Genomic DNA, 12808 nt, shown 5'->3' with positions numbered 1-12808 from the left:
TTAACTTAGAATAGTCAATTCATCAATTGTTTTAGAATATTGAAGCAACTAGAGCACTCAGTGCAAACCAATAGGAAAATTGGAAGGACATGACAGACTGAGTAGAAACAAATCTCTGGAGCTGTGCAGCAACAACACTAGCTACTGTGACAATGACAAACATGTTTAAACATTTCAATGACCTTTTATTAATTTAGTGAATGAATTAGCTCTGCTTGTTATTTATTTATTACCACCTGTAATGCAAAAAAAAAAAACCTCTGACTACACTGTCCGCTCTTACTGTGGTTTTTCTTCTCATTATGTCCTGGCTGACCTTGGCCATTTCCTCAGGTGATAAATGTAGACAGAAACCAAATAAAGCCCAAATTACTTTCTTTGGTTCGCCTGTTCGGGTGATTGCAGACATAAAAGTGACCAGCTCTTCTCTCTTTTACTTCACTTTCTTTTTATCTTTATCTATTTTTTTTTAAAAGGCTGACTGTGCACTGCATGGTCACTCTAGAAACTTGCCATTCGCATCAGCTGCGGAAAACACATGTCCATGTGGGGTTTAAAAAGTTAGATTTTAGAATGCACTTGTCACATCTTCTAAACCACTACACTGGCATTTTGTAGGCTGTGAATATAAGAGATGCTGGCTAACACAACACAGATTATTTACATAAACAAAGACTAATTTTAAAATTTACCAGTATTACCGCATTGTCTCCTCATAACTTTCACATCTACAGTGATTTAGAGTGTCGGTATAATGTTGGTATTGGTATTGTCAGTATTGGAATTAGGACATTCCTTCTAAATAATGACTGATTAGCACTGTGCTAAACTATCGGCATTAGCATTAAAGTTACAATACATAATGCCACTGATCAATGTAATGTAAAAGCATGTGGTGATAATCACTTCTGTGTTATTCAAGTATTATTCACTGGTCATGCCTTGCATGACATAACGCCATGATGTAAACACAGGCCATGTCCCAGCTGGCTCGCTATAAACTACAAATGAGCACTTTGGTAACATAATAACAAGAGCTTATTATAGGAGCTACAGTACTGTGCAAAAATCTTAGGTCACTACTAGCTTTGTTGTTTTAGCAAAGTTTTAATGACAATCTATATTTATTTTTCAGTCTTTTTATTAGGATACAAACAGAAAACACATGAAATGTGTACAAAACAAAATGGCTTCTGCAGGCAAAAGTCATTATTTAGTGTGACCTCCCTTGGCACTAAGAACATCTTGAGCTCTTTTGGTGGAGATTGTTTTGAAGTAATATTCTGGTATATTATACCAATCTTCTTTCAGCACTTCAGTTTTCAGCTTTCTTTTTTTGTTTTAGCCTTTCACCCTGTCTCCCTTCTGTAAAAGGGGTCTGTTGGCTAAGACCATTCCTAATCAAAACTCTAGTAAACTCATCATATTTTGATTTTTCTTTTGGCCTTCCATTACTTTTTTTTCACTGACCTCTCCTGATTCTTTACATTTCGTTATAACAGCTAAATATCACATCTTGAGTATCCAGTTGTTTGATGATTTTCCTTTAAGAGTTGCCTTACTGATAGGATAGGATTTTATGTCTGTCAAAATCTGTGATCTTTGGCATTTTTAATGAAATAATGTGACTGAAAGTTGGTCTCACTCATATTTGTGAGTTTTCAATGAATGAAACTAATACAACATGTGTATGTACAGTAATGCTCAAGCATGTCATGCACACCTGGTGTAATAAACCTTTTTGTTACAGCAGTCATTTTGACATAAAATAGTAGGACAAATGCAGGTGTTAGCAATGACAGAAATTAAGATTCCATTCCATTTAGGTTTAGTTTTTTTCTCTGTTTTTTTTATACTGCATACAAATTATCTGTATTGTCTGGCTGCATTCTAATAAAGAAACTGAGTAATAATTATACATGGTCATTATACCATTGCTAAAACAACAAATCTAAGGGTAGCCTAATACCTTTGCGCAGTACTGTATATAGTAAACACAACTTTTGCTGGCTTACTTGCCAATTTCTCCGAATCAGTTTAGGCCCCATTAATTTATCCCAGAGGGAAAAGGTTACTAAAGAAAAATTAATAAAGTGATTAATAAGCTAGAACAGTTAGTACATTAAAATGAGTTTAAAAGCTGTTGTACATTCTCACCTGGGTGACTGTTACTAATAGGTAGGCCAAACTGGAATTTCAAGAAGGATCATTGCTCTAAATAATGTAATTCACTGGCAGGTCATGTCATTTAAAAACATGCAGTAACATCATAATAACTTTCTTCTGTTATGTTCAAATTTTCTTTCTCATTCCAGCAAAAAAAAAAACAATAGGAATAAGTTTATAAGTATATAATTCATATAAAAACCAAGATCATTCATAAGACATATGCTAAGTATCTTAGCAGTAAGCTTTGGCGTGAAGTGTCACAATGAATGGCAGTTCTTGCTGTCATGCTTGATGCTTAAGTATGTGGTCGGACCGGATGGCACTGTAATGAGAAGTATGATACTAGCGGCGGTTTTCTATTTCCTTCACTCTATTCTCCTACTTACTTACACCTTCTCTCAACATACACAAACACACACACACAACAAAACACACACACACACACACACACATATACCCCACAGCAGAATTCAGACTCCTGTGGTTTTTAAATAGAGCAGCATAGCCTTGTCCTTGGCAGCCCACTGCTCTCAATTCTGCCCTGCAACTTTTTTATTTCCCTTCCTCAAATCTTCTTTCACTCAGTGATACAGATACTGCCAGAGCATTTCAGTCAAAAGTAGATTAAGCTGTTTTCTCTGATTCAGTTGTCTTTTTATTGCATGTTGCATTGCTGGCACCTTTTTCCTGCTTTCTTCTGGATACAAATCATAAAATCAAACCTGTGCTCACAAAAGAAAAAAAGAAAAATAAGCCAGAAGACAAACATTAATTGAATGGCAAAAGCCACCTTGCCTGGTAAGATAACCCACATATTTTTTCCAGCCTTGGGGCAGCAGACTTTCCTGGAACTAAAAGCAAGATGGGTGAGAAGCAGATGAAAAGCAAATAATGCCAAAGAGCTGCAGGCCAGAGTGCTAAAAGATAGTGAGGTAAAACTGACCTTGATTTTCAACCAAAACAAAAATCAACAAGTTTAGCATGCAATGATGAACCAAACGATAGAGCTGTTGTCAGATTTGGACGTTTCTAAATTTAACTTAAATTTGACCTCCAGCTAATTTTGAGAAGGTGTCTTTGCATGATCAAAAGAGAAAATTCTTTAAACATTTTATTACAATATTCCAAACTGAATCATGTTAAATAATATGCTACTGGTCCATATGAGCTGCTGTGTCCCAAATATCACAGTACTAACTGTGTGTGGTTTAAGAGACAGCCATTCAGCTCACATCACTCTATCTCCTCTGGTTCAGTTTGGGGAAATATTTCATTTATTATTTTTATGTTTATATTATTTATCCATTTATAACCTTTTTACAACCTATTCCATTTTTACAGCCTATTTAAGATCTCTACATCCTAGTTAACCGATCATTCTCTGTTGCAAAATGTTGATTATTGCTTAGTGTAAGCTACACTTAGGTACATTTAATCAAAATGCAAGATATTGATTTGATTGACTGGTAAGAATGCATAGATCATAAAGATGAATCAACTGGATGGAATTCTAGAGCTTTGTGCATAAAATGTGCCTTCTGTAGTTTTAATGTGAATCTCCACCACATCCACCAGCTTTTTTTTACCTGGAGTGTGACTAGGACAGGCATATGCTGGGCAAGTAATGACAGTTGGACACACCTGCAGATCGAGAGTTAACACTGTGGAACCAAACCTGCAGTTTTCCTGGCTGCTCTTGGAGGTTCTGTCACACCTCTGCGTGGAGTCTGTGGTATTTCCATCTCTTGCCATTTATGCTAAATCCAACTTATCTTTGTCTCAGAAACCTCTGGTAGCTTGCCAAAACCTTGTGCCCTTTTTACATTAGGGAAAGATGCCAGATGCCTTTCCCCATGCCTTTGTCCTATCCTCTAAATTTTTTTCTACTAAAAAAGTTGACAGACTGTCTCTCGTGTCTCAAACCTGGGCTAGTGTCAGTGAGCCATCTGTGAAAGGAGCCCTGGGCCTCAGTGGCAAAGGGCCACATGCCTATCAGCCCACTTCCTGAACTCATCCCACTCACTACACCTAGCTACTTGCTCCAAAATCACACACTGCTGGCATACAAGATTTAGCACATGCTGTACAGTCGGTACTGATTTACAATGTTCTTATACCAACAACTGTGTATTTACTGAATTATGTTATATAGATTATCACAATATTAGGTTAAAATTTTAATATTAAAAAAACTATCTAATTATTCTTTATACTTTCTTTAACCTTCCAAAAGTGTACTACATTCCAACAAGATCAACACACATCCTTGATTCAAAAGAATGATTTAATGTACATCATTCACAGCAATAGAAATCGCATTCACATGGATATTTCATTTTTTTTTCTACCAGGCTCTGATCCTTGTTTGAAAAGAGGACAAGACCACAAGTTTTTGCCCTTTGTACAGCAGCCAGGCTTTTCAACCCAATTTCCTGCTAAGGGGCTGGCAGGTGCCTGGGTGTGACAGAAGGTACTGAGGGCTTATCACAGCAAGAGCATGGACCATGGACACTCTTACTGACAGGGAGAGAGGGGAGGGGGTTGATCAGGATCAGTACCAGCAGATATACACCTCCACAGTGCTCTGGCACAAAATTTGTTAGCGTTTGCGTCACAGAACCCAGCAACTATAATTCTCAATTATTTATCTTATTCTGAAACTAAAATGTGAATCATTATGTTTGTTATGTCTGCCTCTATTAATGAATGTCAACAACATGCAGGAGATTCATACAAGCTTTATTTCCAGAAAAGAGGACACTATTTAGAAATATAATATAAAACTGAAAAGTACAAAGAAAACATTTTAGTGTTTTCCCTGAAAACCTAACTGTATTTTGTAAATATGAAAACAGAGGCAAAACAAAACTATGGTTATACAAGTAAAACTGTTCTGGAAGGTTCCACAATTATCAGTTTAACCAGTAACAGTTGAGGTCCTCAAGACTGAGCAACCACTGAAGGCTTAGCCTTTGCAAGTGGGTCATGATTCACCACTCAGTGCCAAACTTTACTTACTTGACTTGTCAGTCAGTTTAAAGACTAAGTTTCTCAGTGCAAGACTGCAAAGAATTTAGGTCTTTCACCACATACAGTGCATAATATAAAAAAAAGATTCAAAGAAAATCTCGATGCGTAAAAGATTAAGGGTAGAAACCACCATGTGCATGGCCATCAAGCCAAGGTAGTATTGTCCGAGAAACTGTCATTCTACTGTGATGGACATAGCCTAGTGGGCTTGGGGGTGCTCTGGAAAATCATTTTCAACTAACATTTTCAACTAAAGCCCAGATATATATTTTGCACAGAAATGCAGGTGAGTTCTCTGGACCAGAAGTCATTTAAGATGCACCGAAAGACTGTGGAAACAAGTTCTATGGTCAGACAAGTCCACATTTTAGCTTGTTTCTGGGACAAACAGACAATAGATTCTACATGGCAAAGACCATTTAGACTGTTACCATCAAAAAGCACATAAACCAGCATCTGTGATGGCATGAGGATGCATATGCACCAAGGCATAAGTGATCTGCATATACAGACATAGAATACATGTACTTGACTGGCCTGCCTGCAGTCCAGATCTTTCTCCTATTGAAAATGTCATCATGAAGAGGAGAATTAGACAACGGCCTCCATGGACTGTTGAGCAGCTCAAGTCAAAAATCAACAGCAAAAATTGGAATATTTGGGCCAAAGGTCCCTGACACAGTAACTATATTTTTTATATATGTATTTAAAATAACTATGAAGAAACAAAACTCTGAGTCACATGACTCATGAATCTATTAAACACAAAATAAGTGGTCCAATTTTTTGTTTGTTTAAAGTCACCCAAAACTTCTGTTAAAAAATGTCTAATTGTGATTGTGCTGTTTAATATTGCGATTTTGAATGACGTCACTTTTAGCTTAAGCTTAGGGTCACAGTATTAATTAATGAACTTCTGAAAAAAAGTGTAATAATAAATAGCAATAAGATGATACACATTTTTTTATTATTACACAAAATAAAAGGACACATTATAAAGTATAAAGTGATCCCTAATCTAGAAGAAACGGCAACTGGGCAAAACAAACTGTAAACATTACTTCTACATCACTATGCTGCCAACTTGTTTGTTTGTTTGTTGTAGGATTTTAACGTCATGTTTTACACTTTGGTTACATTCATGACAGGAACGGTAGTTACTCATTACACAAGGTTCATCAGTTCACATGAGGTTATATTAAACACAGTCACGGACAATTTTAGTATCTCCAATTTACCTCACTTGAATGTCTTTGGATGCAGACATGGGGAGAACAAACTCCACACAGAAAGGACACAGACCATCCCACCTGGGGATCAAACCCAGGACCTTTTTGCTGTGAGTTGACAGTGCTACCCACTTTGCCACCGTGCCGCCCTGCTGCCAACTTCTCATTGGACAGTTTAACACAGATTCCTACATTTGTGTCAGTTTGATCTAACTTCCTAACAAAGGCTTCACTTTCATTTAATCTTAAAGCGATTCGGGGGAGCCACTGTTGCATCGAAGCGTCTAAAAATTAGTTAATGGAAAAGGCTTTAGCACACTTAGAACACAAGTTACATTATTATTCCAAAGCTAACAGATAGAAGGGCCGACTCTAACTCTTCACAGAAGAAGGAAGGAAAAGAGGAAGAGAATGAGAAAACAATTCAGTCCTAATCCGCACCACAGGCAATGTCTCAAGGTCAGTGTAATCTCAATGCCGGGGTTACCCCATGCTCATGAAATCTTGATAAGCAAGATTTGTAGTGTCAGTAAAACACTGTAAGACGGTATTTTAACCTTTACACAGATATCTGTCAGCCATAACATTGTCCAAAAGGTGGAGTCCCACACCTATGGTGTACCTGGTCTTTAAACTGCCCATCATAATCATATAATCATGTAGCAAGTTATTCCTGATTGGTAGCAACACAACTGGTATTTACAGATAATGATTAAGCAAAAGGAAACACATCTAGTAAAGTAGCATAACTTGCTAATTTCATAGACTGTCCAAGGAAACTGGCATTGCCTGGTACAAAAAGCGGTGGAGCCAAGAACCGAACAAGATTTTCAAAACTACATTATCATAAAAGTGGTAGCTTTCCATTGAGGCAGAGTAAGCAGTGCAGTAAACAAAGGAAGAAAGAGCTGTTTTTATCTGATAACACAAGTAAGATTAGTTTATAGTCAGCAATCAACCACAAACTTCCAGCCAGTGTCTCTTTAAAGCACACAATACACAAACCCACTCTGACACAAGCTGTCTTTCTCTGCCACTGCTTCCTTGCTTCTCTTTTCTGGTTCTGCTAGCCTGTCAGCTTTTGACCGCAAAGAACTGAGACAAACACCACAGCCATTTAAAGAAAAAGAGGCTGAAAAAAAAAAAAAAAAGGACTTCCATACCAACCTGGCTTCACTGGCTCCTCAGTCATCTGCTGCATTCCTCTGGCCTGAAACTACCCCTGTCCATTCCTAGGAAGTCAAGAATATGAGCAGCAAAACGGCCAAGTGAAACTCCCATCAATCAGAAGACAGTTGCTGATAGAGCGTATGCTAGGAGACCTACTGATGTAAGCTAGTCACCAGAGAAAATACCCAGTCTAGTGACGCATATCCAGGAACAAAAATAGCACTAGGGCCCACAGAGGGATTACACTACAGACTACGTTCAGAGGCACTTTCAGCAGCCCAGGCTGTGCCTCTCATGCTCCGTCAATTATGAAGTTTACATTTCTTTGAAGCGAGAAATGACCACAAAAAGATGGGTCGAAAGACAGACAGCAGCTAGCAGGAGACACAGACTGAAAGTGCCCTACTGGTATATATGCTTGCATAAGACAGTGTTTTATCACACCATACTTTAACTGTCTGGCCTTTGTGCGTTTGACCTAGGGATTGTCCATGAGTATGCCAAGCAGGGCATGCAGACAAGGTAACACTTCCTCTTCCTGCACCCCCCTTCTAGTGTTATAAATAGTTCAGCAGGCTAATGCTTGCAGAATCCCTCCGGAGTTATGCGTTCTCCTTTCTATTCCTGGCTGGCTGGACAGTGATATGATGACTTAGTGATAGGATCAGTCTGTGTTGGCGCAGGTGTGTGCAGTTTGGGTAGGAGTTTGGGTAGGAGGGAAAGCATATTATTTCCAAAAAAATACACACAGTCAATGGCACTCTGGAGTTTACACACTTGCATTTGTGGTTTGGACCTCAGTCTGTTTAGACCCTAAGTTTTGTGAAATCTGCTGAGGGATACCCGATTGCATCTGAGGAGAGCACGTTGCTGTACACGCCACTTCTGACAAGTGCACAGCCCTCCTCTTCTCACCCCTGCATTCTGCACAGGCGTCTCTTCCGCCTATCATGGTCCTTACACAGCCAGATCCCACCCCACACATAGTCCGGCCCCCACCCTACAGATATGGTGGCCAATTAGTATCTGCTGCAGGCACTGCTAATCGCGCCCGCCGGATGGCACCCAGCCGACCAGTGGCAACGGCGAGTTTCGAACCGAGGAGTTCAGAATCTTGGCAATCCCAGTTTTAAACATGTGCTACACACTTCAGTCCTTCAAAACCCCATATAGACGTCAGCCTGCTGAAACTAGTGCAAATAAAATCATTGGGTATTACTAGATTAAACCAAATTGCTAAATAATTTGTAAGTTTTTTTTCTCTGAACTGTCAAATGCATTCTGCCCTTATTAGAAAACCCAATTTGCACAGCTAAATATACTTGACCTCCCCTGACTTCCAGAGCGTGGATTCTGTGATCCCCTGTGGACCTCTCACCCAGAGACTGTTAGAGAAAAGGAAAAAAAAACAGCGGGTCTGATTCTCCAGGGCTAATGTTCCCTGTCTAAACAAGCCTAGGAGCAAACAACACTCTCAGGAAAGATGAGTACCACGTAGAAGCTTGTAATGCCTAAACTCAAAATAATATTTTGATATATGCTACAAAATAAAATGTCTTTAAATATAGTCGGGTAAATGTAAATACTTTTTTTCTTTATTAAATAAGCAACAGTGCAGCTGTTTATGCCATTTTTTTTGTTACCATTCATCAAAAACTCCAGAATAAATAATTGTATAGAGCATAAAATTATAGTTACACTACATTGTCTATGTAGTGTACAGTATCTAATCACCCTAGGAATGCAAATTTAGAGTCACACATGTTTTATTTAATTAAAAACATTGGAATTGATGTAGAACAGTAAGATAAACACTCAGAACCATGAGCAGAACCATTTATGACATGGAGCCTAGAGTGACTCTCCATACATGATATGGCTCTGTGTAGGAACCCAACACTGGCAGGTAATAAGAAGTGGATAAAGTTTGGACATGTGTAGGAGAGGGAGTGTGATGATTCAGCTGTAAAAAGGGGGTGAACTCAAGAGGTGAACTCAATTCACGTCTGTACTCTCGTGTGTATAGATCATTATCTTCACTCTCACTTCAAATAAAGCATGAGCTGTTAAAAATAAATTTAAATGACTTCTTTAACTGACAGGTTGATCGTTTAATTAGTCATTCCTACACCCTATTTAATTTCTGGGTTTTGCTCTATCAAACAACAACAAGAATACCACAAAGAAGCATATGATACCTACAAAAATATGTTCTATGATTTGGCCGGGAGATGTCATTGGCTATGCAGTCTCTCTGGAAATAAAAGACACCAATTAAGAGTCCACTAATACGTAAAGTGGATTATGTTCCAAAAATTATCCTTTGGAAGATGTTACATTTAAATGCTTTCAACTTTGTGGCAGTTAAAAACGTCATTTTGCTGTTCCAGCATGTGTACCCCTATGCACAAAGTAAGCATCTAAAGTCATGATTTGACGTGTTTTGTGTACATTTATTTTAGAGGCCTGCACAGAGCCCTGACCTATATCTATGGAAAACATTGAGATACACTGGATTTAGAGCCAGTCCCTGACCTCACAATGGCTCTTTTAAGTGAATGGGCACAAAGTGCACAGACACAAAATCTCATGGAAAGTTTTTCCAGAAAAATGGAGACTGCAATACCTATAATTGGAATACGGGGAATCTGTGTAGACGCCCATGGTTTTAAATGTCCAACAAACTTGGCATACTTTCAACCATAAAGCATAGCAACAAAGAGGTGACCAACTTTTAGAATGTTTTTTTTTTTTTGTATTTTGGAATTCTATTTTCTGGAATGTTTGGGTATCTACAAATGTTGTGGTCATGTTCTGTAAAATTTCTTCTAGAAGAAAATCAGTACAAATTACTTCATAGAAAATTCATCTCTTAAATATTTATTTTCATTATCATAAAACATTCCAAAGCTAATTTCTGTAGTTTTCAGGCACAGAAAAAGAAGAAAAATCTTTTACTCCATAAACTCTTGTGGCTATTCAGAGAGTGGAGAAGTGGAACGAGTACAGAATGTAAGCATTCATACAACCAGAGCTTTCGTATTGTAAGATTATATAAAGGCTGTATTCAGTGCAGAAATATCTTCATTGAGTCAAGAGTAAATGCACCATCTGCTCTAAAAAATATAGTAGCTCTAAGAGACACTCTTTGCTATGTTTGCATGCCCTTCTGTCATTACAATATTCTTCAAATCAATAATTCAACAGCTAAATGTGTCCATATGGAAACACAAGCAAACTCATCCTGTTTGCTTTAAAGGTAAGCAGAAGAAAACTTTGATATTTAATCAATATGCAGCTATATGATTTGCCTACAGCTAAATGCTTAGATGGTGTGTGTATTTTCTTTCCATGTGGGCATATCATAACCTATACCAATATCTTTCAACACCTAAGGTACAAAGCTTCAGTGCAGAGATGTATAAAATAGTGCTTCTCTGCACAGAATATTGTGTCTTGATGCTACATGAAGTATTCCAGACATTATTTGTAACATAGCAAAAACAAATGATTTCATGTCATTAGGAACACAGCTACCACTTCATACCAGCCTCTTCAGTCAGGATAAGACAAAAGGTCAGGCAGAGACTCTCAGCTGGTATCTGCACTGAACAATTGCATTAATGGCTAAGATGCTAACTTGGGCATAAGCCAAAACTTGAGTGCTCCTCTCAGCAGTAGGCTCCGGTACAAAAGATGCTGGGAAAAATGAGAATATTCCCTCTTACCCTCCCCATTTTCCTCAGTCTGAAGTGTTACTTATGCTTATCTTACCAAACCACTAAATGAAATTTGTCTTATACTTTTGCAAAGCATGTATAATGAAAATGCATTCATTCCGACAAAATATATCTCAGCCTTGTTACTATTTTGACCCCAAAGTGTATTAATGTCATTGTTAGTCTTGTTTGGATTTTTAATTTACCATAACTAAATAATTGAGTATGGGAAAACTGTCTCACTCACACAGTGCTATGAAAGTGCATGAACCGTCTCAAAACCACCTCAAAAATACAGGATGTAAATACAACCCCAAATCAGAAAAAGCTGGGACAGGATGTAAAATTTCAAACTCATTAAAGTCATTGTATTTTTACATTGACTTTGACTTTTATTTCATTGCAGAGAGTATGAACTCAAAATATTTCATGTTTTGACTGGTGAGCTTTTGTTAATATACATCCATTCATTAGGCCTGCCCCACATAAAAAAGTTGGGACAGTAGAGAAGTTACCACTTTTCTTTCTTATAACACCTAAAAGATGTGTTGCACCATTGTTATGTTTGCATTCTTCCTGCAAACACATCTTACGGTGTGCAACAATACAGGGTTGTTGGTGTCCCATTTTAAATTTCAAAATTCTGAAGAAGAAATCTCACAGTAGCTGATAACAATCTGAATGGTCGTTTTTGTCTTAGGTCCAGAGCAAAAGGTGTTTACTGATATGTCTGACCACATTATATGTTTCCACTGTTTAATGATCCATCCAAGATGCCTCCGAGCCCAAAGTACTTGATGCTGCATCTGAACATAATTAACATAAGGCTTCTTTTTGTACAGTAAAGTTTTGAGTAACATTTATAAATGTAACTTTGTATTGTACTGAATGACAAAGGTTTGACAAAGTAATATCTTGCCCATCAACTATTGATTGCCATCTGGGATTGGAGATCACAGGTGTTTAGCTTAGGTTTGTGTCCTTGCCCTTTACACACTAAAATTCTTCTAGATTCCTTGTATTGTCAATGATTTTATGCTCTGTAGAGGAAGAAATATGCAAATCACTTCAATTTTTTATTTGAGGAACATGTTTTAAACATTAATACAATAACACAAAAAAACTATCTCTTGACAAACTGGAGGTCCTCTGCCCATCTTTGCTCCTCAAAGACTCAGCTTTTCATGGATACTGCTTTTGTTTAATCATCATTTCAGTTACCATTCGACACCACTCTTTTAAGATCACACCATTATTTTTTGTTTTGTTTTTCACCTCATTACTAGCCCTAAATTGCCCCTGTCCCAATTTTTTTGGAAAATATTGCAGACCTGAAATGCATAAATAAATAAATATTACTTACCAAATGAAATAAAGTTAACCAGACAAAACATGAAATATCTTGGATTCATACTGTCTGCTATCAAATGTGTCAAAAAGCAAATACAGAACTTTGTCTTTCAAAGGCTGATTTAAAGTCAGAACATTATA

At 37.5% G+C, this 12808-nt stretch overlaps 1 protein-coding gene across 4 annotated transcripts in view; it reads right to left on the bottom strand.

Annotated features, from left to right (window-relative positions):
* hivep2a (HIVEP zinc finger 2a) overlaps nt 1-12808 on the bottom strand; it is a 105229-nt gene that overhangs the window by 44636 nt on the left and 47785 nt on the right. The window contains exon 1 of one of the 4 annotated variants that reach the window (XM_063002004.1): nt 7596-7645. The exons of the other annotated variants lie outside the window; for them this stretch is intronic. The gene's annotated coding sequence lies outside the window, so the exon portion shown is untranslated. Of the gene's footprint in view, nt 1-7595; nt 7646-12808 lie in introns of those variants that run through there. 4 annotated transcript variants of the gene reach the window in all.

Source organism: Trichomycterus rosablanca, chromosome 9 (genome assembly GCF_030014385.1).
Source record: "Trichomycterus rosablanca isolate fTriRos1 chromosome 9, fTriRos1.hap1, whole genome shotgun sequence".
Lineage (NCBI taxonomy): Eukaryota > Metazoa > Chordata > Actinopteri > Siluriformes > Trichomycteridae > Trichomycterus > Trichomycterus rosablanca.
The sequence above is the reverse complement of the archived record's forward strand: the minus strand, read 5'-3'. Positions and strand labels throughout refer to the sequence as shown.